This window comes from Chanodichthys erythropterus, chromosome 8, assembly GCF_024489055.1.
Source record: "Chanodichthys erythropterus isolate Z2021 chromosome 8, ASM2448905v1, whole genome shotgun sequence".
Classification (NCBI taxonomy): domain Eukaryota; kingdom Metazoa; phylum Chordata; class Actinopteri; order Cypriniformes; family Xenocyprididae; genus Chanodichthys; species Chanodichthys erythropterus.
In genome coordinates, this window is record NC_090228.1 from 39,148,701 (window position 1) to 39,176,677 (window position 27,977).

General features: G+C 40.7%; 1 pseudogene; it reads right to left on the reverse strand.

The window, feature by feature from the left end:
- Positions 1–16,163: 16,163 nt before the first annotated feature.
- LOC137024908 (tripartite motif-containing protein 16-like) lies at positions 16,164–27,597 on the reverse strand (annotated as a pseudogene).
- Positions 27,598–27,977: the final 380 nt, after the last annotated feature.

Genomic DNA, 27,977 nt, shown 5'->3' on the forward strand with positions numbered 1-27,977 from the left:
GTAGGTCCAATTGCAGGTATTTATTAGGGAAATCCGGAAACATAATCCAAAAACCAGTCAATAGTCCAAAATCCAGGCAGGCAGTCCAAACAAAATAATAACAGGAACAAAACATAAAGCAAACCAAAACAGAGACTCAGGAAACATGAATGAAGACACCATGACCAGAGCAGAAACAAACCAGGTATAAATAGACAAACACTAATGATGAAACACAAAACAGCTGAGTGCAATGAGTGGGATAATGAGTCCAGGAGTGAGTATGGGTAATGTAGTCCAAGGGGTGAAAACAAGAGTCCAGAATGGAGTGCCCTCTAGTGGCTGACTAGGGCAATCTCACTAGTGATCATGACAATGGTTGCATCTTTCAAGTCTTCACAGACTTGCTCTAATCATTCTAATCTGTTGGACAGCTTGCATATTCTGGCCCATACAAACAGCTGCTAATAGGGCATCTACCTATACATATCTGTGAATAAACATTGCATTGTTTATTGCTGTTTATTCATTGTTTCTCCACTGTTTATGTTCACTTAATATATATAATGACCGTTTACGTGAATACTCGCTAAGATGGGCAATTTGACATGAGTCACTAAAAATAACTAATTTTAATAGACGCACACTGTCTGAGAGGCAGCTTTGTGCTTGCATGCTTTGGGTGTATATGAATTGAAATGATGTCTTAATGGATGACCTGTATGACCACACAAAAATAAGATCAGCAAACAATATGAACTTACAACAATGGACATTAATCTTGAGTCATGCAACTTTTCAGTCATTGCTTCCAAGTCTTCAGTTGTTGTTGTTATATGTGTAGTGGGATGAACGGTGTGCGTTCTTTAAATTGGCCACAAGTCACGAATTGTCCAATCATATACTTTCACGGCTATATAAAAGGGGACTTTTAAAGCACTTTTTTTTTATTTTTTTTATTGAAGGTAACATTGGGTACAAACGTGTAAAACCATCAATATACAAACAAATATTTATACAGACATACCATATCAGAAACAAAGAACAACAACAGAAAATAAATAAAAAACAACAACAACAACAACAAAAAAACAAACATACATAGAGGTGGAAAAAAGAGAATATTAAGAAGATTCGGGAAATAGGCCATAATATTTATACAAAAGTTTTCCATTCTTCTTGTTCTTTACAAACTTGTGTGATTTAAGAAGCATATTAAGTTCCAAAATATAATGTTTAAAACATAAGGAAGACTTATTAAATTTCTGCTTGTGTATAAAGAACTTAGCATATAAGATTATAAAATTTAATACAAACTCCAGGGTGCCATCTTGTGGGAAACAAAAGTAACAAATAATATCTTTCAGGGTGAATGAGTGAATTATATTTTGAGATTGGAGAAAGTAAGTACCCAAGTCTTCCCAAAACCTTTTGGTAACTGGACAATTAAAGAATAAATGAGGAATGGTTTCAGTGTCCCGTTTACAAAAGCTGCAGCATGTGTCAATGTCTCGAAACTTAGCAACAAAACAATTTGTAGGGTAAATGTTATGTAAAAGTTTAAAGTGGACCTCTTTAGCTTTATTAGAGATACAGTATTTGTGAGGGATTAACCATGTTTTTTTCCAATTTATTTCACTTATTAAGGAATTCCAATAAAACATACCCCTTGGAGCAATGGAGTTACTCTTTTGCAAATGTCGGCGAATATGCTTATTGTTACATTTTTTATCAGACAGTTCTACACCATCCAACATAAGTGAAGGCTGTCTGATATCTTTGTTTCCATAGCTCAAATGATTTTTAATTAATTGTCTAATTCCGATAGGGATGGCATCAGTGATAGCTTTAAAGTCTTTAAAAGGTATTGGGAAATCATGAGCTTCCATAAACTGTTCATAAGAGAGCATGGTGCCAGAATCATCAAATAAGCAGAGTACATGGTTAATTCCTCTATCGAACCACTTAGGGAAGAATACTGATTTATTCCTAATAAGAATATCGCTGTTGCTCCAAAGGAGAGATTTGTGTGGTGAGAAGTTGTGATTGAAGGATAATCTCCAGGCCAAGAGGGACTGTTGATGGAAGTTGGACAGTTTGATAGGTAGTTTATTTGGTAGAAAATTACACTTTAGAAGAAACGAGAGCCCACCTAGTTTATTAAAAATAAAGTTCGGAATAAAGAAAAAAATAGAATCAGGATTTCGAATGCACCTTTTTAACCAATTAATTTTGAATGTGTTGACCACATCTATAAAATCCAAAATCTCTAGACCTCCCTTTTCTTTAGGGTTAGAGAGAACATTCTTTTTAAGCCTATGAGACTTGTTCTTCCAAATGAAATCTAAAAAGGTCTTGTTGACTTGATTAGCAGTTGAGTCCTTTACAAATAGAGACAAGGAAGGGTAAACAAAGCGAGAAAGGCCTTCTGCCTTGGAGAGTAATACTCTACCTAAGACGGACAAGTCTCTTTGTAGCCAGCAGTTGAATATTAATTTGGTTTTCTGTATCCTATTTGAAAAATTTAAGTTCTGTCTAACTATAATATTTTTACATACATGTATACCTAAATATTTTACATTCTGTTTAACTGGAATGTTATCAATAGCAGAGTCACTACAACAATGAAGTGGCAACAGCTCACACTTGGATCGATTAAGCCTTAAACCAGACGCATAAGAGAATTTCTCCACCAATTCAAAGACAACACTCAACTGGTCCTTGTTGTTCAAAAAAATGGTGGTGTCATCCGCCAGCTGTGAGATCTTTATTTCTTTTCCAAAAATCTTTATTCCTTCAAAATGTGCTTCCTTTACTAAGTGTATAGCTAGTAGTTCGGTTACTAAGATAAATAAAAAGGGAGAAATGTTGCATCCCTGTCTGACCCCCCTATTAATCTGAAATCGTGGAGAAGTATTTTGATTAATTATAACAGAACTATTTATATCTTTGTAGAACATGCTGACAATGTTGATGAAAGGGCTTCCAAAACCAAATGCCTTGATGGCTTGTATTAAAAAGGGGTGTTCGATTGTGTCGAACGCTTTGTAAAAATCAAGAAACAAAACGAAGGCATCAGAATCAACATTGTCAGCATAGTCAAGCAAATCTAAAACGAGCCTTATGTTATTGCTTATGTGGCGGTTTTTCATGAAACCTGTTTGAGTTTCTGCAATTATTGAATTTAAATTCGATTTTAATCTATTTGCATATACAGAGGCCAGTATTTTATAATCTATAGTTAATAATGTGATTGGACGCCAATTATCAATTAAGTGAGGGTCTTTACCAGGTTTCGGGATCAAGGAGATGATGCCTTGCTTCATTGTTGTGATCATTTCCCCTTGATCAATACACTCCCTAAACATGTGCATTAAGGGGAGTTGAATAAGCTCCCAGAAATGAATATAGAACTCCACTCCTAGCCCATCTATCCCGGGAGATTTTCCTTTCTTCATAGCAAACAAAGCATTTTTAACCTCATTTAAAGAGATATCAGTGTCACAAGATGCTTTATAATCTTCACTAATAATAGGGATACTGTGCTGAATTTTTTCAAAAAAACTTACACTTTCTTCTCTGTTAAAATTAGACTGATATAAATTACCATAAAACGAGCTAACAAATTTAGAAATGTGAGTTAGATCCTTAGAAAGGGTCCCATCAATGTAGAGCTCAGTTACAGAATTTCTTTTAGCATTCCTTTTTTCTAAAGCAAAAAAGTAATTGGTGTTCTTTTCACCCTCTTCCAGCCACTTAGCCCTTGATCTAATAAATGCCCCCTTTGCCATTTCTGTATATATTTGGTCTATCTGAATTTGGATGGCTTTTAGCTCAATTTCTTCTTCTGGATTAATGTTTCCTTTTGACATTAATTGAGTTAACTTATTCATCAAGACATGTTCTGACTTATATTTTTCTTTCTTTATTTCCTTAGATCTTTTTATAGCCAATTGTCTAATTTTGTACTTGAAGTACTCCCACTTTTTCTTATGTCCATTATTAATGTCAATCTCGAAGACCTCTTTCGCTAGAAGCTTAACAGATTCATTAAAGGAGTCGTCAGTCAAAAGAGTATTGTTAAATTTCCAATAACCTCTTATGCCCGATTGCGGGTCAATGGAGCCTAGTTTCAAAATAATTAAGTTGTGGTCCGAAAGGGGTGCATAAACATGTTTAACCTCATTGACAAATTGAAGAGCAGAAGAACAAACCAAAAATAAATCAATTCTCGACTTCAACGTTAGACTTCTATTACTCTCTTGGATGCCTGAGTTAAAAAAACGCCAAGCATCAGTCAAGGATAGTTCTGAGCACAGAGAAGAGATTAAATCACTTCTTTGGGAGGAGCGAGCCGCTCTAGGTGGGTATCTATCCTCTATTTCGTCAGGGCATTCATTGAAATCCCCAGAAAGAATTATAAAGGCATTTACGTATTTTCCCCTCAGATCCCTTAGCTTGCCAGTAATGGTGTTAAATAAGTTTTTGTTGTCAAAGTGTGAATTAAATCCATATACATTACAAACGACGAAAACTGTATTGTCCTGCTTAACTATTATTATTATCCATCTTCCGTCACTAGAGGGCACAACTTCCAAAATATCCCCCTTGAAACCATGCACAAGGATTGAGACACCCGCCGAATGATTAGAACCATGACTAAAGTGAACAACATTACCCCATTGAGCTTTCCAGAACCTTGTATCAGAGTCACAAGAGTGCGTTTCCTGTAATAAAATCAAGTCAGCATCAGACCTTTTACAGAATAAAAATAATGCTTTCCTTTTTGTTAAGTCCCGAATACCTCTCACATTTAAAGACAAGACATTAAAACGTTTAAACAAAAAGTCCATAAGGGAACAGAGATATAGAACAGAAATTACCTGAAAGTGCTATTGAACGCAAAAAGTGTGCAAAGACCTTACGAGAAGGTGATGACAACCTGCCTTAAAATAGCAAGAACCCTGTTGTACAAGTAACGTTAGCCGTCAACTTAGAAACAAGAACGTTTAAGACGGCTGCACTTATAGTGAATGAAACCGACATGATCTCATTTAAGCCCGACAAGGAGATAATATATAGTTGTATGAAGAGAAGAAAAAACAAAAACAAAAAAAACCAAAGTAAAATCTGTTAAGGTAGCACTAGTATTAAGTGTTCAACCATCTCAGTCTGTAACGGGCGCTGGCGGAGTGTTCATGCCTACCTATGGCTTGGTAAAAGAAGATGCTCAGCCAACGAGGCTATTCTGGACAGTCAATAACTTTTCCATTGATGACAGCCGAACCACCTCGGAATGAAGCCTTTTTCCCTTCTTCACGCGCCTTCTTGATCAAAGGCCAGAGCTTCTCCCGAGCCGTTCTGTCCTCCGGAGAAAGAGCTTCGGTAATCCTGAGACGATTCTCTTGCAGATACTGAGAGTTTTTAGCTTCTTTCCAGACGGCATCACGAAGGCGACGCAAGGCAAACAAAACTATAGTTGATCTCGCAGCGCCGTCATCTCTCAGTTTCCCCACGCGATGGACGATGTCAATTCCTTGTTTCAAGTCTTCACGAAGCTTTGGTACCATTTTCCCAAGGATGTCGATTATTTTGCCTCTGATGTCTTCATCTCTTGACTCCCTTACGCCGTGCATCTTAAGCGACCACCTTCTACTGTAGCGTTGACACTCAGCAACAACTTCTCTCAGGTGCTTATTTTCTTCTTGGAGCTTTGTATTGGCAACTTTCATTTTCTCCAATGTTTGCTTGTGTTGTTGAACATCCAGAGAAAGCTGTTTGACAGTTGTTGTCAGCTCCTCAACACGTTTGGAAGTAGCTTCAGTAGTTATGCCTATAGCAGAGACTCTCCGGAGTGTTTCATCCTGCTTGCTGGTCATGGCTCGTATCGCCTCCATGAGTTCAGCATTAGCCGTTTCCCAGTTTCGCCCACTTGACTGAGATTCACGATTCCTTTTCTTGGGAGGCTTCTCTGGTGTCTCCACCGCCAAAATGGGAAATAAATCGGTGTCTGACAATGGCTCTGGGGTGGTTTCATACCAGCACATTTCGTCTCCACTCAAAGGATTTTGGGCTACCGACTCTTGAGACTGGTTATCTTCCATGTTTAGCGGCACGTGTAGAGAAATCGTTGAACTTTCAGTGTTCGTCTTTTTCTTTTTAGACTTGGGCATTCGTGGTAGCCTACAATTACTACGTCTTGCTATATGATCGTTTTTTTTTCTTCCCCTCCTCTCCTTTTTAAGGTTCTGCACTCAAATTATTTTAAAAAATGTCAGTTATATCATAAACCCTTCGAAATTGCTCGCAGAGCGACAAGCACACGTCCTCCTACAACGCTGCCATCTTGGGAGCCCGGACTTTTAAAGCACTATTGTGTGTTTGCTCACCGCTGTGCGTCACTGCCCGAGGCCCTCCCATTCCGGTTTTTGGCTCTTTCCGTCTCTCAGGTATGTGTTTGCTAACTAGTGAGCATTAGAATGCGTGTCTGAGGTAACTGGTTTTATTTGGGTTGTAGTTTCCGACGAAAATCATTCATAGTGTTTGGTTGGCGGCTGCCCTCTCACTCAACATGCTCCTGCTGTGATTATATCCTTTTGTGGGTTTGATGTCCGAGTGTGCGTGCGGACTGACTCGTGACTAGCGACAATATGGAGGTATGTGTAACTATCACTAAGGTCTATACTATTTTTACGTGGTGAGTAATTTAATGTTTACATTTTTAGGAAGAATAGCTGATTTTAGGATCCATTGCATCGTGCAGCCTGTGGGGCAACATTCTTTGATGCTGCTGCTTTGTTTACGTTTGTTTCTGTGATCTGACTCAGACTATTCAAGGTCACCATCGGCGCGATAGTGCGCTGTTAATCGGTCCTTCTCGTTGGGTCAGCGCTCTTGTGTTTGGTTCATTTGTTTTATTTTTTTCTTTGGATTTGATGTTTATTTGGATGTGTTGTAATTGCTCTTTGTGTATTTTGTTGTTTAAGTTTATTTTTCAGTTATTCATTTGTTTACTTTGTTTGTTTTTGTTTTTTATTTGTGTTATTCATTTGTTTTTTTTTTTGTTTTTTTCATTTTGTTGTTTAATGTATTTTGCTCATGTTTTTTTTTTTTTTTATACCAGTATGGCACTGGGAGTGAACATCTCCCATTGAGACGGTTCCTAACCTTCATCAGTAGGTCTTGATCTTCTGGTCTCATACTTATAGTCCTATCTGTTTGCATTACTGCAATTAAAGCATTTTTTTTTCTTTTTATTATTATATTATCATTTTCATTTTCTCTTGTGTTTGAGGTTTTGGGTTAATTTTTGCTTCTTGTTGTAGGAACCGAGGCTTCAGGCAGGTCGCTGGTTGGCCCTCGTGTGCGGTGGTGGGACTCTGTCATGGAGTGCTGTGTGTTCACGCTTGACGTGTGTGTGTGTGTGTGTGTGTGTACAGTGAGACCTGTGCACCTGGTGGTAAGATCTCTTGCGATATTGTAGCCGTGTGCTCATCACACTAGTTACCTGCCCTAGGTAAGCCTCGGTTTCCCTTTGGATGAAAAAAAAAACCAAAGAAAACAAAAACAACCATCTCCACATAAAATATGACCAGCCTGCAGGAATATTTTAAGATTTGTGCTTGATTATTGTTGAAATAGTTTTGTATTTTGTTATCCACGTCTCAGGCCTCCATATTTGAAACCACGTTCTTGTGTGCCCATTTAAAGGTGACCAATTCATAAATATCTTTCCCTGGTTGACAGGGTGGCGTAGTCAGTTTATTGAGAATTTTGTTGAAATACCAAAACGCCACATATGGAAGACAATTCCTTCAGGAACCTCTGGCAAAGACTCATGTTGCTTGAGCAAAGCATTTAACATATTGCTATGCACCCTCTGGGTCTCCTTCACTTCTTCTAATAGAGTTAAGAGTTTGATGAACGTAGCAAATCTCTGAGCGGCAGGTCCAGTTTCAGTCTGGCCATCCAGTTTCTTGGTGGTGACCTTCTGGGTTGTAATTTTTAGTTGGTGGGGAGGTGTGGGTGGTAGTTCATCCTCAGTGCAAGAACAAAACTACACCTTACAGTCAAAAACTTTAAGCCTTTAGACATTTTTAGCGATTACGTGGCCAGAAAAAAAATACAACATCACAATTTAAAGGCTACATTATGTTAAAGGTCATTTAAATGTTCAAAACAATGTTCCCTATACTTGAAACCGTGGATAATTAAACCATTTCAAGAAAATATGCATTTTTACCTGCTTATTTCCAATCCGTCTCGACCATTGCTGACTGTTAAAACTAGTAACTCCTGCTGTGCACCACTGTGCTTAGAAGAGACTATATCCACGCGCCAGCGCGGGAATTCCTTTTGTTCGAACATTTAAAATATTTACAGTTATAAATTTAAATGTACGCTTTTCAGCAAAGATCATTGACATATGATATTATATGATGTAATATTATGTGAAAAAATTAACTAAAATTTGAACAGGACTACTTTGTCAAGCGGAAGGTTGTCAGAACATTTGAGAGTGTACAGTAGGTCCCATGTGAGACAGATATGTCTACTCTAGACTCTAGTTTAAAAAACAAAAAACATAAAGGGTTGTCCCTGCTAACATGTGTGCCTTAAAAGAAAAAAGCATTTTTGCACAGGCAGGGTGCATTGTAATATAGATAATCCACACATTGTAATTTAAAATGTTTTAAATATAAGTTTTTTTTACATTGGCACAAAAACAAAAATAAAAACATTCCAATACAATTTTTTTTACACTTTTATACAAATCCTGATTTAGCACTAGATTTTAATATCGTAATAATATATGGAAAAAGAAAAATGAAAAAGAAAAAGAAAAGAAAATAAATGGAAAAAGAAAAGTGTGTGTGTGTAGGGGGGTGCTTGTATTAGAATTCAACTACTGCTTTCTTAATTGATAAAAGGATTGCATGCTGCATATTTATTTATTTATTATTATTTTTTCCCATTTTATCACTGACACCAAAAACAGCTAAAATTGGGTCTGGATCCAACTGCTTATCCAACACTTCTGACAGCAACTGAAAAACTGAAATCCAATAATTACTAATCTTAGGAAAATGCCAAAACATATGTCCTAGTGAGGCTGGTGTTTGACCACACCTATCACATAGTGGGTCTACAGAGGAAAATATATTAGAGAGCTTTAGTTTAGACAGGCGGAGTCGATGTAGGTTTTATACACATGGAAGAAGAATTAACTTGTTCTTGTGCTTCATCAAATTGCCAATCTTCAATATTTATTCCTAAAAAGTGGCTTTTAACCAATAAAGTTTAAAGGTGTAAACATGTATTTAAGTGTGAAATTATTTTGCCCACACAGATCCCACAAAGGTCTCATATCTGTATGGGACCCACATTGTGAAACACACATGGGACCCACATAAACTGCCCATCTTTCACATAGAACCCATGCTGCCCAGCTATAACCCATATGGGGCCCACATATCAATGTTGGCTAGGAAAGGACAGAATCCTCACGCATGTCGGTTTTTCTCGTCGTAGACGCAAGTTTGCCAATCACAGGCATCAGACGCACGTCTCCACGCAGCAGATCTTTTGAGTGTGATGGAGGGATTCCTGCCACTGTTTTGACTACTTTACACATTTTATAAGCTCTTCACGAGTTCCCAGCTGGCCAAAATACCATCACACGCAGGCTACACACACAAAACGAGTGAATCGTTACACCCCTAGTAAGCAGCTTTCTCTACAGTGAACAAGATTATAATGTTATTCCCCAAAGCTAATGTGTAGTTCAAAAGTTAAATGTGCGATTTGTAAAATGAAATAAATTGGACCGAAAATTGCCTGTTGAATATTATAGGTTGTATTTTTAAACAGAATAAAATGTTGGAAGTGAAATCTGAAAGGTGAATATGGATTATTGAATTTTTCACAATGAAAATGTGTGTGAAATATTTTGAATTGAAATATTCACAGCTTAAATATACAACCATGTTGAATTTCAACCCATAAAAATGTAAGTATGGTTAATGCAATGCATATATATAATATATAATATATATATATATATATATATATATATATATATATAATATATAATATATATATATATATATATATATATATATATATATATACCATTTTAGTTTCATCAGCTGAATCTGAGTCTGTGCTCTCCTTCAAACCGGTGATGCTTGTTTCTGAGTGACCAAAGATACTGTACACGATTTGGGCTACTTGGGACAGCAGTTTAGTAGGTGGTCCATCCCATAGAAAACAGTGGACCACATTTGTACATATCATTGTTTGAGATAACTTTGCCAGCGTTTTTAAATAAACTGATATGCTTGATGACTCCTGCTTGTGTGCTGCAATTTCGTCTCTGGCTTTTGATTGCAACACGTACCAGCGTTTCTCACAGTCTTCACTGGTACGTACAAGCAGGGGGAATGAAGTGTTTATATATTTTGGGCTAACAGTAAACACAGTTCTTCTGTCCAGTTGGGCTTTCTTGTTCTTCTTGTATTTGACTCTATGTTTGCTACATTAAAACCAACATTCAAACCACCACTTAAAGGTGCCATAGAATCGAAAATGGAATTTACCTTGGCATAGATGAATAACAAGAGTTCAGTACATGGAAATGACATACAGTGAGTCTCAAACACCATTGTTTCCTCCTTCTTATATAAATTTCATTTGTTTAAAAGACCTCTGAAGAACAGGCGAATCTCAACATAACACTGACTGTTACGTAACAGTCGGGATCATTAATATGTACGCCCCCAATATTTGCATATGCCAGCTCATGCTCTAGGCATTACACAAGGGCAGCCAGTATTAATGTCTGGATCTGTGCACAGCTGAATCATCAGACTAGGTAAGCAAGCAAGAACAATAGCACAAAATGGCAGATGGAGCAATAATAACTGACATGATACATGATATCATGATATTTTTAGTGATATTTATAAATTGTCTTTCTAAATGTTTTGTTAGCATGTTGCTAATGTACTGTTAAATGTGGTTAAAGTTACCATCGTTTCTTACTGTATTCACGGAGACAAGTAGCAATTTCTCATTCTTAGGTCTATCAAATACATTTAGTAGAAAATTAATAGCATGGTGAATAAAAATAAAGAATATATATGAATGAATATATATATATATATATATATATATATAATATATATATTGTTGCGGTGTATGGTACTGGAGAGATGAGACATATACGGATATCCACAGAATAGAGTATAATCCAAAGAAGGAGAGTAACACCATTACACACATAAATAAACATTCAGGACAGACAAGGAGTGAAGGGAGTGAGTCCATTATATAGGGATTGATGATGATCAGGAACAGGTGCAGGTGATCCGTGATGATGGGGAGATGACGAGGGAAGTGAGTGCAGGTGTGGAAACACGAGGATCATGGGAAATGGAGTCCTGGAGACGAGGGAACTGTGACATACATACATATATATATATATATATATATATATATATATATATATATATAATATGTGTGTGTGTTCTTATATACATGGTTTATGAGGACACAAATGTGTATAATAACATGGGTATTACAATGTAAACATGGTTTCTGTGTCCTCGTAGACCAAATGGCTTAAAAAACATACTAAACAGTGTTTTTTTGAAATTCCAAAAATGCAGACAGTTTTCTGTGATAAGTAGGTTTAGGGGTAGGGGTAGTGTACGGGGACAGAATATACAGTTTGTACAGTATAAAAACCATTACGTCTATGGAGAGTCCCCGTATATATGACTTTCTTGTTCCTGATGAAGACAATTGGAGAAATATTAATAAATATCCTGACACATCCAAGCTTTTTTATGGCAGTGATCAGGGATCACTAGTATGAGCTGAAGAAAGTGCTTCCACCTACATTCATCACGGCTCCGGAGGGTTAATAAAGGCCTTCTGAAGCAAAGCATTTGTGTAAAAACAAAAAACAAAATCATATTTAACAAGTTATGAAGTAAAATATCTATCTTCTGGCAGACCACCTTCCATATTCAACGTATGAAGAAAGTGTAAAACTCTTGCAGTTCAAAACTGCAATGGAAACTTACGGAAAAAGCATAACTGACGCGACACCAGTTTATACTTTATTAATAACTTATAAAGATTATTTAAAGTAAACTGCATTAGATTATAATAATTGTGCTCATAATTTCAAAGATCAAGAGTTTAGAGTATGAGCAGATGATCTGGGTTTATATATTACACATATTTATTAATAAATGTACAATTTATTATCAGTTGTCATTCATCAATTTTACAACAAATTACTTTTTTTTTATTGAATGACATTTTAATGAAAGGTAATTTGATAGTAACAATTAAAAATATAGCTGCAAGCAGCAATTACGGGGCCAATCACAAAAACAGCACAAGAAGCCAGCCAACATGGCTGTGAGCATCAGACCAACTGCAACAGTGAGCAATTAAAGACCTATTAAGATAATTTTAGGCAAAAGAGCTGATAAATGATAAAAAAATGAGGATTTACTGTTTCATCACTTTCGACCAATAGGTGGCGCTGTGACCAAATTAATGTGGTATGGTCAGAGTGAGATGACAATGACAATCGCAAAGTTTGGTGTCAATATGTCAAAGCATTGCAGAGATACAGCTTCAAGAGTCGTTTTTGCATCATGCCTCAGATTTGTTGCTCCGGTGTGCGAATACGGTTTGACATATCGACTTGAAATCCATAACTTTTTGTCTGCATGGTCTGAAAATTATACGGTTTGATTTTGGTGAAAATCGGAGCAACGGTCCAGGAGGAGTTCGAAAAAGTATGTTTTTAAAGAAAAACAATATGGTGGACAGGAAGTTCAGCCAACTATAGCACATTTGATATCCATGTTCTCGGTATGACCCAAGGAATCTACTGAGACCAGTTTCATTACAATCGGTAAATATATTCAAACGTTATTAACATTTTTGTAAATTTCATAATAACTTTTGACCACAAGGTGGCACTGGTCTGAAACTTCTCATGTTCCTTCAGGGCATTGTTCTGATGACCCATACCGAGTTTCGTAACGATACTTGAATGCGTTCATAAAATACAGCACTTTAGCACAAAATTCAAAATGGACGACGGCCAAAATGGTTGAAATGGGAAACGTGGATATCATTCGGCTCGGCATGACTCCCTGAATCCAACGAGACCAAAGTTATGATTTTTGGACAAACCCATCTGAAGTTATAAGCAAAAATAACCATTTTTCTTATCTCCGCACCATTAGGTGGCACTGTGATGAAACGCTGCATGATGCCTCATGTCATGATTTTGATGAGATGTACCAAGTTTGGTCTAAATTCGATAAAGCATTGCGGAGATACAGGTTCAAGAGTTTGTTTTGCATCATGCCTTAAATTCGTTGCTCCGGTATATGAAAACGTTTTGACGTATCGACTTGAAATCCATAACTTTTTGTCGGCATGGTCTGAAGATGACACGGTTCAATTTTGGTGAAAATTGGAGCAACGGTCTAGGAGGAGTTCGAAAAGGTTTTTAAAGAAAAACAATATGGCGGACAGGAAGTTTAGCTGACTATGGAAAATTTGATATCTATGTTCTCAGCATGACCCAAGGAATCTACTGAGACCAGTTTCATTACAATTGGTGAATACAGTCAAAAGTTATTAGCAGTTTTGTAAATTTTGTTATAACTTTTGACCACAAGGTGGCGCTGTGCAGAAACTTCTCAGGCTCTTTCAGGGCATTGTCCTGATGACCCATACCGAGTTTCATAACGATACGCTAATGCGTTCGTAAAATACAGCATTTTAGCACAAAATTCAAAATGGCTGACGACCTAAATGGCCGATATGGAAAAATTGGATATCATTCGACTCGACATGATGCCCTAAATCTAACGAGACATTTATGATTTTTGGACAAACTCATCAGAAGTTATAAGCAAAAATAACCATTTTTCATATCTCCGCACCAGTAGGTGGCGCTGTGCCGAAACGCTGCATGGTGCCTCAGGTCATGCTTGTGATGACATGTACCAAGTTTGGTCTGAATATGATGAAGTGTTGCAGAGATACAGCCTTACTTCTATTTTTGCAAGCGCTACGTACAATTCGTTCGTGTGTTTTTCGAAAACGGTTTGAGCAATCGACTTGAATTCCATAACTTTTTGTCAGCATGGTCTGAAGATGATCTGGTTCAATTTTCGTGAAAATCGGAGTAACGGCCTAGGAGTAGTTCGAAAAAGTAGGTTTTTCAGAAAATTCAAAATGGCGGAAAAATTTTCAGATGGAAAATGACGTCATAGGGTGCAATCGATCCGGCTTGAGCCAAGGAATCAGAGGAAAAAGAGAGATAATTTTGTTTCTAGCCCTTCTGGTTCAAAAGTTATTAACATAAACATAAGTGCAAATTTGGACAGCTGGTGGCGCTAGAGGGATTGAGTTAGAGACTCCAAATTTGCTATGGACAAAGGTCAGACTGTCCTCCAGCTTGCGGGAAAGTTGTGAAATTTGGCACACAGTTATTCTATGGGCTGCCATAGACTTCAAGAGCGGAAGAAGAAGAATAATAAGCGTACGGAACGCCAACAATAACAATAGGTGCCTAAGCACCTTCTGTGCTTGGCCCCTAATGATTTATGTGACTCTACTTTAATAACTGACTGACTGATTTCCATCAACACAAATAGAGTTTGAGAAAAGCACAGACTCACACCATCACTCATCATGACACACACACACACACACTGATCTTAGTGATGTATCGTTCTTGAACGATTCGTTCATTTTGAACAAATCTTTAATGTGACTCGGGAAGATCGAGTCGTCTCGGGGGGTGATTCGTTCAGTCGCGCATGTGCAATATTCTACAGGTTCTGTACTGCTAGAAGTAGTTCACCTGATGATTCAATTGATTAGTTCATTTCATGAGTCTTTCGGGTTTTGAGTCGTTCCTTAATCACGTGACAGACCCATACGCTACCAATGCATTCTGAGCCGGAAAGAGAATTGATTAGTTCTTTTTATGAGTCTTTCGGGTTTTTGAGTCCTTCCTTAATCACGTGACAGACCCATACGCTATGCTGTGTGACCCAGGCACATTGTATTTATTAGTAAATAACGTTAACTCTCCAGTTTTGTTTGAGTTTGTGTTACAACTGTTAAAGCTGAAGTTATCATAACCTTGATGTTTTAAACTAACATTAATAATTAAAATTCAAAATGTTATTTGCTTTTAATTTATGTCATTATGTCCTTTTTGAGCAATCTTCTTATATTAGACCAATATGTCATGTCTGCCTAGGAAAAGCAATTATTATAACAGCAAACTCAAAATTGGAGTAAAAATGAACAAACTAGGCTATAAATACTTTGTATTGTAGGCTTGGCTTATTATATTATTATATAGCCTAGTGTTTATTTACAGATAGACAGTCAAAAAGATAAATTAATCAATACTTTATTTATAACAGGGCTTTATTTATTTATAATAACACACCACAGATCCTCAAGAAACAGTAACAAAAACAGTGACAGAAATGTCAGAAATAGCGTATGGGTCTGTCACGTGATTAAGGAACGACTCAAAACCCGAAAGACTCATGAAGAGAACTAATCAATTCTCTTACCGGCTCAGAATGCATTGGTTTAGCATGGGACTGCCTGTCACGTCATTCAGGAATGACTTAAACCCGAAGACTTGTCAGACAAGAGGTGAGGTGAGCTTAATCAGCTTGTCATAAACTGAAGACTCAGGCAAAGAATGAATTAATCATTTCTGAATCTTATAGCATTGTAGTTTTGTATTGTTTGTAGTGGGATCAACGTTTGCATAAGTAGTAGATGTGTTGGGGAAGTAACACGTAACATTTTAATTACATTTTGCTAAAATGAACGAAATGACTCGAAAAAAGATTCGTTCATTTTGTTGAACGAGACTCAAAAGTCCGAGTCAGTAAAATGATCCGAACTTCCGGTCACTAACTGATCTCACTGTCTATCTGAAGATGCATTACACACATTTATTCTGACATGTTATTTCACTGACAGAAGTTCAGCTGTAGTATTAATGTAATGAAGAGAAAATAAGAGACTCTATAACATCTCACTGTTACTGATTCATCATGAGCTCAAAGCATTATGGATAGAGTCTCTCTACAGTCTATTCTGATTCATCAACACAGTTTCACTTATTCATAACAAACACCAAACCCAGGATAGAGCGTCTGAGTGAATGTGGTCTGGACTGTGTGGATGAGGCTCACTGTGTCTCCAGAGACGCTGTAGAAGGACAGAGTTCCTGCACTGTGATCCACATACACTCCTATTCTACTGCTGATGGACTTTACTGGGAGTTTAGTCTCTATGTCATTGTGTTTGAATGAGTAACTGGAGGAAGAGCAGATTAAAGTCCAGGACTGATCATTACATCCAAACCCACACTCTTTACCCGATCCCTTCCTGCTGATGCTCTCATATGACACTGAAGTACGCACTTTATCACCACTCCTCTCAATCTCCCAGTAACAGCGTCCACACACACTCTCTCTACACAACACCTGAAGATAATAATCAAATCTGTCTGGATGATCAGGATACGTCTGGACTGTGTCAGTGTAAGTAATCACTGAGTTCCTCTCAGACAGACGGATGCATTTATTCACTGTGTTCAGATCCTGATTGAGCTGATGGGAATCTGATGGAGATAAAACACATTAGAATCAGGAATTATGAATCTGTCTGATACACTGTGAAAAGTAATTTAAAGGTCCCGTTTTTCATGGTTTTTTGAAGCTTTGATTGTGTTTATAGTGTGCAATATAACATGTGTTCATGTAACACAGTATTTTTCACATAATTTACTTATCTGTATACCGCTGTTTCCACTGTCATAAAAACGGGCTGATGACTTCCTTGTTCTATGAAGTCCCTCCTTCAGAAATACGTAACGAGTTCTGATTGTGCCAGCGGTTCCTGTGTTGTGATTCGACAGCAGCTCTTAGCACACCGTGCCCGGAAAAGTCACGCCTCTTACCATAACGTGGAGATGCACGCGCTCAGTGTAATTGTAAACATGTCTTTAATTTTACCCTATCAATTTGAGCCGGAATCAGACCCGGTGATTGGACTGCGGGATGAAAATAACAGCGTTTCGACGACATGGCGACAAACACACTCTACAAACGCAACTCTTGTGTATTCCTGTGGGCGGAGGTTAGTCAAAAAACTGTTTTAGTGACGTCATTAAAGAAGGAAGTAGAGGAATGTAGTCCAAACTGGCCGTTCAATGTAGGCGACTTCTGTTAAATAAAATATCTCGCTTGGCACTGAACTTTGAGCTTTAAATTTTTACAGATTTTATTTATACTCTAACAACAACATTACACTCTAACTAAAGTTTGAAACATGGGATCACGAAGAATGGGACCTTTAAACAAAGAAAACAAGCAAAATTCAAACAAAAGAAGTCAAAGATAAATTAAGAAAAACCAACACTGAAGACACCTGATGATAATGAGCAGAATCACTGAAGGAAAGAGAAACTCAAGAATTAACAGACGTTTGTTTCAATTTGTTTTTCTATAAATTTGTTCTTCCTGTTCTATTGAAAAGAGAATCACTACTGGGATTTTACCTCTAATGCATGGATGAATGTTTTAATTGTCTTTCAGTGAAAAATAATCATATTTTGGTGACACTTTATTTTAGTGATGTAGTTACACTGTAGTTACTCATAAGTACAGAGTAATAATAATGAACCTCAATTACTAGAGTTAGTGTTCGGGTTTGGTTTAGGGTTAGTTATACATTTTAAAATATATTCAAATAGAAAATGGATCAAATAAATGCAGAAGAAACTTCTTAAAAAACATTAAAAAACCTTACCAACCCCAAACTTTTGATCTGTGATTTATATTAAATATTTTTATTTAGAATATATATTTTGGTGTATATTATTAGTGCTGCTTCCTCTGTCAAATCATCATTATTGTTCTTCTCCATACTTCTTATTCTTCTTCTGGACAAAACTTAAGTCCCACACCGTTTGTCATGGACCCATGAGAAATGCAGGTGAAAAAAGTAGCCGAAAAATCCCATAGACTTAACATTGCGACTAACTTTGACGAGTCATAACTCCTAACGAGAACTTTGTATCAACGTGTGGATTATCATGTTTGAAGAGGCTGCCAGGCTCTGTAAGAACATACCTCACAGTGGGGTGTAAGTTGTACCACTGGGGCGCAAGAACTGCCCATATTTGCCCCATTGACATACTATGGTGCAGCCGTGTCCATAAAACAGTGTGTTTTTCCTCCTATGGTAAATTCCATAGGGATTTTGTATTGAACATAACTCTGGATCACAGTGTCACAATGGCAACCAATCAGTCTCTCAGGAACAATATGAAGCTATCAAGCCACGCCCTAGCAACCATATAGAGCACCCTAACAACAGGTTCCATAGACTTCCATTGAAAAAGATCAAAGGAATATCTTTGGATAGAAGTGTCATAGAAACATGAGGGTGGGCTTGTTTGACTCTGGGCTGCAAACGGCCAATCATGAATCACCTTCAACATGTCATAGCCATGCCCTAACAACCATTTAGAGCACCACAGCAACCCAAACCTAAAGAGAGATATCTTCAAATCTGAAAGACAGAGAAGCATGGGGGTTGGTTTATATCATTCATATTGACAAGCAGCCTTTGGAGTATCATCACTGGCAGCAGCCAATCCTCTCCCTAGCAACCAAACACAGTACCCTAGTAACCGTTTAGCAACACCTATATCTCTCACATATCTCTGCATCAGAACATCGTACAGGCATGGGGGTTTCTCTTCTGACTCATGCTAGAAAACTGAACTTCCAACACATGCTAGCAGTGAAAAGCTACACGCAAATAGCAATTATTTAAGGTTTAAAACATGACACAAACAAGTCAAAATGTGTTAGCATCACGTTAATCGTGGTAGCATCATGTTAATCATATTAGCATCTTGTTAAAAACATGCTAGCAACATGGTAACCATGCTAACATCATGATAACAACATGTTAATCATGTTAACGTCATGCTAGCTAAAAATATGCTAGCAGCACGGTAATCATGTTAGCAGCATACTAATCATGTTAGCATAATACTAGCAGCATGTTGATCATGCTAACCTCATGCTAACAACATGCTAATCGTGTTAACATCATGTTAAAAACATCCCATCAACATGGTAATTATGCTAGTAGTATGCCAATCATGTTAGCATCATGCTATCAGCATGCTAATCGTGTTAGCTTCATGTTAAAAATATGTTAACAACATGGTAATAATGCTAACAAGAACATGTTGTTTTTTCACATTTGAGAAGTTGTTTCATGTTATGCATCGATCTCGATTTCCATTTCATGACAACTTTCCTTTCATGAGGAAGTTAATAGGCCACATCCTGAATCTAGTACATCACACCCTGACAACAGGATAAATGCATATGTATTGTTTGCATTGAGTAGAATGTTGTTATTATGTTGCAGACCATTTTCTTTTGCAAGTAATCACAGGTTTCATCAAGCATATATGTGCCTTAAACAAACAATTCTCAAGAACTCCTCAACACCCACTTTTTAAGATAATGCTTCCAGCACCCCCCGATGTTCTCTGAACGCACCGTTGAGAAACACTAATTTACATGATCAACTATAAAACTCTTCTGTCATGTTTTCTTTCTCCTTCTACAGGAAGAACATGAACACACTCAGTGAGTTTCTCTGCTTGTTTTCTTAGTGACTTACATTGTAGGAAGTCGTTCCTGGTTCTGGGAACAATGTTGGTGAAAGTGACTGTGGAAATCAACAGACATGAAGAGTGTGATTATCATATCAAGAGAAAATGATCCCTGCATCCGTTCCTAAGACATTTCTAATATGATCTTCTACATGATATGAGATGATGGAGGATCATTTCTGAGAGCAGATGAATCTCCAGGACTTTACCTCTGTCAGAGATCTTCTTCAGCTCCTCTTTGCAGAAATCCTCCAGTTTGTCTCTCAGCTGACGGACAGATTCTCTCACAACATCAAAAGAGGAGAGAGAACTGAAGGGATCGTCATTTACGTCTGTAGATTCAAGAGGAGCTGAGAGAGACTGGAAACTCTACAGAAAACAGAAATCAAAGCTCATCACCTCCACACTTCAGACAATAACCTGCACTACTGTCAGATTTGAGCAGCTCTTGTTGATCTTTAGTAACTCTCCTCAATCCAGCACTTTCACAGGATCAGATTAATTCTTCTCATGTTCATTATATCATGTTAGAGCTGTAAGTTCTAGAGTTTGACACTTACACTATATGTGGACTTTCTAGGAAAACACTTGATGATCAAACATCTAATAACATAAATGTAATGGCTTGGTTTAAAGTGGTTTAACTTCCTGTTCCTGAAATCTAACCATCAGGTTAATGGATTTCACATTGTAGTAAAAAAAAAAGTCAGGAAGCTCAATATATCTTTCTGAAAAATGTTTCTTAAGAGATTTCCAGAGCTGAACATCATTTGTAAGTGCATCTCTTTCAAAAGAAGAAGATCAGATGAGAGTCTGACTGATGATTATATAATAACCGAACACACAGATCAACACTTCAGTCAACGGCTCATTCTGCTCTCATGAAATGTTTCTCTGTGAGTCTCTTGCTCAAGTCCACTATGATCCTGTTCTTCTAGATCTCTGTTACCTGCAGGAAATGGATGTGATCCTGTGTGTGTGAAAGCTGCTCCAGCTCAGCGTCTCTCCTCCTCAGATCATTGATCTCCTGCTCCAGTCGCTCCAGTCGTCCTTCAGCTCGACTCACTGCAGTCTTTTCCTGATCTCTGATCCGCTGTGTGGCCTCAGAGCGGCTTCTCTCAATGGAGCGGATGAGCTCAGTGAAGATCCTCTCACTGTCCTCCACTGCTGTCTGTGCAGAGCGCTGTTAGGACACACATCACAATCACACAGTGGCTTCAGTGAGTCTGACTGAGACTTCTCAAACTTCTCTTCTTCTCCAGACTCACCTTATGAGACTCCACAGCCTCTCTCAGCTGCTGAAGATCTTCCTCTCTCTGCTGGATCCTCTGCTGGAACGACCTCTGCGTCTCCTTCAGCTGGTGCTAAAGGACAAACCAATGACAGGAGAAACATCACATAAATCAAGTAAACAGATATGAATCCAGTATCAGTGAAGTGCTGAGATTGAGGGTTAAAGATCTTACATGATAAGGTTATAGGTTCATTCATAAGTACCAGTGTAACAATCAGCCCAACTGTAGGCGAGTTGATGAACCCATGTGCAGTTAACTGAATTAAAGTGTGCAAACAAACAAAACAACCATTTGACATGAACTTAAGCAAACTTGACGATGAGCAGACTTGACTTGGCAAAGAACAGACTTGACAACAATACTCTCCAACAGCAGGGTTACATTAACAATACACGACAAAGTAATATGGGTGGACCTGGTCCTTGGATCATGGCCAGACCTGGGCCGTGGTGCTATGTTGGACCAAGCTGCAACATGGTCTTTAACCAAGGTAACGTTATCCAGAAATATGTTAACAAGGCAGGCAATGCTGGTTGACTACACTAATCCTCAAATATTAGCAGATTTTATCTTTTAAAAACAACATTGCTGTAACTACATGAACATACTACATTCACATGTCGTTGTATTATATAAATATTGTAAATCAATGCATTTATTAACTACAAATGACCAAAAATCCAGTCTCTCTAACTTTATCTATTTGAATTCCCTCCAAAACTTTTCCTGGAGCTATCTGAAGTCTAAGCATCAAGCATTTTGAACTTCTGTTGATGCAACTCTCTCAATGGCTCTGATACTTGCTAACAGTAGACCAATCACAACAGACTGAGACCAGCTGACCAATCAGAGCAGATAGAAATTTTTAGAAAATGTGTTTTAAAGAAACTGAAACTAAAACAGTGTTCAGACCGAGAGGGTGAAAACAGGCGCTTCAACAATGTAAATTATAAGAAAAATAATGAGGTTTTTTTTTTTCTTACTTTAAATTATATAAATGTATTCTAGATGACCCCATAAACAAACTTATGAGCCTGTAAATTATCATAATGGGACTCTTTAAGTTCATACCTGTTTCTCTGTCCTCTGTGCTGCAGCTGATACAGTGTCGTGGTTTTTATGTTCATCCATCGTACACAGCACACATATACACTTCTGATCAGTGCGGCAGAAAACCTCAAGGATCTTGTCGTGTTTCTGGCAGATCATCTCCTGCAGTCGTCCAGTGGCTTCAGTCAGATTGTGTCATGTTGTTCAAGGTGATTCTGACAGTAAGAGTTCAGACACACCAGACAGGACTTGATGGCTTTGTGTTTTCTTCCAGTACAGACATCACACTGCACATCTCCAGCTCCAGTGTAACAGTCAGCAGGAAGTTTAATCTTCTTCAGTTTCTCCACCATTTCAGCCAGAATGGTGTTTTTAGCTAAAGCAGATCTTGGACTGAAGGTCTGTCTGCACTGAGGACAGCTGTAGACTCTCTTCTGATCTTCCTGATCCCAGCAGCCTGTAATACAGATTGTGGCGAGGGGGGCGTGGTTCAGCGAGGTCTGCAACCGGAGAGAATGGCGGGAGACGCGTGGTAAGTGAGTGGCTTGAATACAAATCACGAACACCTGTTTCTCATTGCAGTGATTGGCGCGGAGACAGGACAAAACGCCGTGAGAAGCAGGAGTGTGTGAGAGAGAGGGGAACTGTTGACTGAGTCGAGTCGAGGTTCGTGGAGTGAAGCCCTTGTGGATAGTGTAAGCCCAACGTGGAGTGAAGCCCTTGTGGATAGTGTATACCGAACCTGGAGTGAAGCCCTTTGTGGATTGTTTATTTTCGTTGTTGTGCGTTGCACAGTCCTTCTGTTTGACATTCAATAAAGACTCAGTCACCAGTTGTTCGTCGTCCCTGACCACTTCCTTCCCCACTACGAACTTAAGTTTACTACACTGGTGCCGAAACCCGGGAAGGAAGTCGGTGTGCACGTCGCCATGCAATCGTCGTCCTCCGCCACATTTGCGGACATCATCGCGTCCCTCGCGGTCCTGCACCGCGAACAACAACAGGCCCTGCTGGAGTTAAGAGGCGACCAGGAGCGGTGTTTTCAAGCCATCCTACAGACCCAGCAGGAGGACCGCGAGGCGTTCCGGAGCTGGATTGACCGGGAGGTTCCCCGGGAGCCCATCGAACCGCCCGCTGTGCCTGTCCACCTGCCCTTAAATAAGATGGGCCCACTGGATGATCCAGAGGTGTTCTTAGACCTCTTCCAGAGATCCGCGGAGGCGTGTAAATGGCCGCGGGACCAGTGGTCGATGAGGCTGGTCCCGCTCCTCTCAGGAGAAGCACAGGTGGCGGCACAGCAGCTCCCCGTCCCGAACCTCCTGGTCTATGAAGACCTACGACGGGCCATCATCCAGCGGGTCGGTCGGACCCCGGAGCAGCACCGACAGCGCTTTCGCTCCCTCGACCTGGGTGAGTCCGGCCGGCCCTTCACGTTGGCCCAGCAGCTCCGGGACTCGTGCCGCAAATGGTTGCTGGCTGAGGGAAGCGACGTGGACCTGGTCGTCGATCGCGTGGTGCTGGAGCAATTCATCACTCGGCTCCCGAAAAAGACGGCCGAGTGGGTCCAGTGCCACCGCCCCACGTCGCTGGACTCAGCCATCCAACTGGCGGAGGATCATCTGGTGGCGTGCCAAGGGGGCGGCGAACCCCTTCCAGCTGCCTCTCTCTCTCCCTCTCTTTTGTCCCCCTCTCTCTCTAGACCTGTCCCTTTCCCTAGGTCTCGTCCGCCCGGCCCACCTCGTGTTCCGCCCCAGGGGGGCGGGACTCCCTGCTGCCGGGGCGGACCCCGCTCCTGCTTCCCCCCTCTCTCCGCACCATGTATTCAGCCCACTCTCTGCCACTGGAGCGGCGGGCAGGTCTGGGCCGGCCTGTTGGCGGTGCGGGGATCCGGATCATTTTGTGGATAAATGTCCGGTTATGGAGGTCGGGACGGTGATCCGGGTCCCCGACGATCCTCAGGCCGCCCCTGGTCAGGCTGGCGGGTACCAAATACCTGTGAGTATCAAGGGGGGTACCTATCAGGCTTTGGTGGACTCGGGCTGTAACCAAACCTCTCTCCATCAAAGCCTGATTTCGTCTGGGGCATTGGATACAGGCCGCATGGTTGGGGTTCGGTGCGTGCACGGGGATGTGGTAAGATATCCCGTAATGTCCGTCATAATTAAATTTAGGGGACAAAAGCATAGTGTTGAGGTGGCAGTTAACCCGCACCTCCGGCATCCGATAATTTTGGGGACGGATTGGCCCGCGTTTAAACAATTATTGGGATGTCTATGCTCGGATGCCTCTTGGGGGGAAAGAACGCGGGGTGAGCAAGCGCGAGTGCAGGTCGGAGAGACTGATCAGAGACCGGAGAGTTCTGCTGCAGGGGATCTGAGTGAAGCCGGAAGACTAATTCTTCCGGAACGCGATGATTTTCCCCTGGAGCAGTCTCAGGATGAGACATTAAAAAATGCTTTTGATAGGGTCTCGATGATTGATGGTCAGCCTCTCCAGCCTGGACGTCCGCTTGCTTACCCATATTTCGCGATTATAAAAGATAGGTTGTATCGAGTGACCCAAGACACTCAGACAAAAGAAGATACAACCCAGTTATTAGTGCCAAAGAGCCGCAGGGAAATGCTTTTCCACGCGGCTCATTCTAATCCAATGGCGGGGCATTTGGGACAGGCAGCGACACTAAATCGTCTCATGACCCGGTTTTTCTGGCCGGGCATTCACGAGAATGTACGCAGGTGGTGCGCGTCTTGTCGTGAATGCCAGTTGGTGAACCCACCGGCCACCCTAAAAGCGCCATTGCGCCCACTTCCCTTAATGCAGGTCCCCTTCGAGAGAATTGGTATGGACCTCATCGGGCCATTAGAACGATCAGCAAGGGGACATCGCTTTGCATTAGTCATTGTTGATTATGCAACACGATATCCTGAAGCAGTGGCTCTCCGCAACATTTCTGCTAAAAGTGTTGCGGATGCACTGTTTCGCTTAATCTCCCGGGTGGGGATTCCAAAAGAAATCCTCACTGATCAAGGCACGGCGTTTATGTCACGCACGTTACGCGAACTGTACGAATTATTGGGCATTAAATCGGTTCGTACCAGCGTCTTTCACCCACAAACGGACGGGCTGGTCGAACGTTTTAATCGCACGCTTAAATCCATGATTCGTAAGTTCGTGCAAGAGGACGCCAAAAATTGGGATAAGTGGTTGGAACCTCTGTTATTCGCAGTGCGAGAAGTCCCGCAAGCCTCCACAGGGTTTTCCCCCTTCGAGCTTCTCTTTGGGCGCCAGCCCCGTGGGGTGCTGGATGTCCTCAGGGAAACTTGGGAGGATGGACCATCTCAGGCCAAAAATGAAATTCAGTATGTGCTGGACTTGCGATCAAAACTCCACACTTTGGGGCGGCTATCAATGGAGAATTTGTTACAGGCCCAGCACAGACAGAGCCAACTGTATAACAGACGGTCTAACCTACGTAAATTCGCACCGGGGGAAAAAGTGCTTGTATTGCTCCCTACTTCCAGTTCGAAATTACTTGCAAAGTGGCAAGGACCCTTTGAGGTCACACGGCAAGTCGGCGAGCTCGATTACGAGGTGGTACGGTCCGACAGGAGGGGGGCACGTCAAATCTATCACCTCAACCTACTAAAAAAATGGAATGAGGCAGAATCAGTGATGCTGGCGACGGTGATTAGTGGGGAGGATGATCTCGGACCAGAGGCGAATGTAAAAACTCAATCTCTCGCTCTGGTCCCGGGGGGAGATCACCTCTCGCCCTCCCAGCTCACTGAGTTATCCAAATTGCAAAAGGAATTTGCAGACGTGTTCTCTCCCCTGCCGGGGCGTACGAACCTTATTCAGCACCATGTCGAGACGGAGCCGGGCGTGGTGGTTCGCAGCCGGCCGTATAGGTTACCTGAACACAAAAAAAAGGTAGTTCAGGACGAATTAGAGGCAATGCTGAAAATGGGAGTAATAGAAGTTGCTTGACCGGCTAGGTGCGGCTCGATTTTATTCGACACTGGACTTAACGAAAGGGTACTGGCAGATCCCCTTGTCGCCTTTATCCAAAGAAAAGACAGCTTTCACGACGCCGTTCGGATTACACCAATTCGTTACGCTTCCGTTCGGGCTGTTCGGGGCACCGGCTACCTTTCAGCGACTCATGGATAAGATTCTCCGGCCCCATGCTGCGTATGCGGCTGCCTATCTAGATGATATTATTATCTATAGTAACGATTGGCAGCGGCATATGCAGCATGTGAGGGCCGTCCTGAGATCGCTGAGAGGGGCTGGGCTCACGGCCAACCCGAAGAAGTGTGCAATTGGGCGCGTGGAGGTAAAGTATCTGGGCTTCCACTTGGGGCATGGGCAGGTGCGTCCCCAAATTGACAAGACGGCAGCGATTGCGACCTGTCTGCGCCCCAAGACTAAAAAGGATGCTCCAGATACGGTCCAGTGGACGGAGCTGTGCCAGCAGGCCTTTACCCAAGTAAAGGCTGCTCTGTGTGGCGGGCCACTACTTCACTCTCCTGACTTTTCTCTCCCCTTTCTATTGCAGACTGACGCGTCGGACAGAGGGCTGGGTGCTGTCCTGTCCCAGGAGATAGAGGGTGAGGAGCGGCCGGTACTGTACATTAGCCGTAAGCTCTCTAAGAGAGAAGCTAAGTACAGTACCGTAGAAAAAGAGTGTCTGGCTATCAGGTGGGCCGTCCTCACCCTCCGCTATTATCTCCTGGGACGGGAATTCACTCTCTGTTCGGACCATGCTCCCCTGCAGTGGCTCCACCGCATGAAGGATACCAACGCGCGGATCACTCGTTGGTATCTGGCTCTACAGCCTTTTAAGTTCAAGGTGGTCCACAGGCCGGGTGTTCGGATGGCTGTGGCCGATTTCCTCTCCAGAAATGGGGGGGGGGGGCTGCAGGCCGGACGGCTCCCCGGCCTGAGTCGGGCGGTGGGGGTATGTGGCGAGGGGGGCGTGGTTCAGCGAGGTCTGCAACCGGAGAGAATGGCGGGAGACGCGTGGTAAGTGAGTGGCTTGAATACAAATCACGAACACCTGTTTCTCATTGCAGTGATTGGCGCGGAGACAGGACAAAACGCCGTGAGAAGCAGGAGTGTGTGAGAGAGAGGGGAACTGTTGACTGAGTCGAGTCGAGGTTCGTGGAGTGAAGCCCTTGTGGATAGTGTAAGCCCAACGTGGAGTGAAGCCCTTGTGGATAGTGTATACCGAACCTGGAGTGAAGCCCTTTGTGGATTGTTTATTTTCGTTGTTGTGCGTTGCACAGTCCTTCTGTTTGACATTCAATAAAGACTCAGTCACCAGTTGTTCGTCGTCCCTGACCACTTCCTTCCCCACTACGAACTTAAGTTTACTACACAGATCTTACAGTAACTGTGTCCACAGGGAATGGCCACTGGATCCTTCAGGAGATCCAGACACACTGAACACATGAACTCATCCTGAGAAATTCTGGCTTCTGCCATTTTACTGCATGAACACAGAGACACAAACACACAACAGCTCAACTACACTTCAGTTTCGTTTTCTCTGAACATGTGTTTCCTGTTTTCTGGTTCTGTGTTTGAGTGACGTGTGCAAAACAGGCATGTCTGTAAAGCAGCTTCTTCATTCCTGGTCCTGAAGAACCTCATTGCTTGTAAGTTTTCAGTTTCTGTAGTAATTTGAAAATGTGATATTCCAAAGGAATTATTATTTTGGTTTTGATTTAAGAGTAATAAATAAGTCAATATTCATTAAAAAACATTTTAAGCTCACACGTCTTATGTGTCTGAAATTTAACAAATTGTTCATGATGGGAAGAATACTAGGTTAATTGAGATGAGTTTTCCCAAGAGTTCACAGG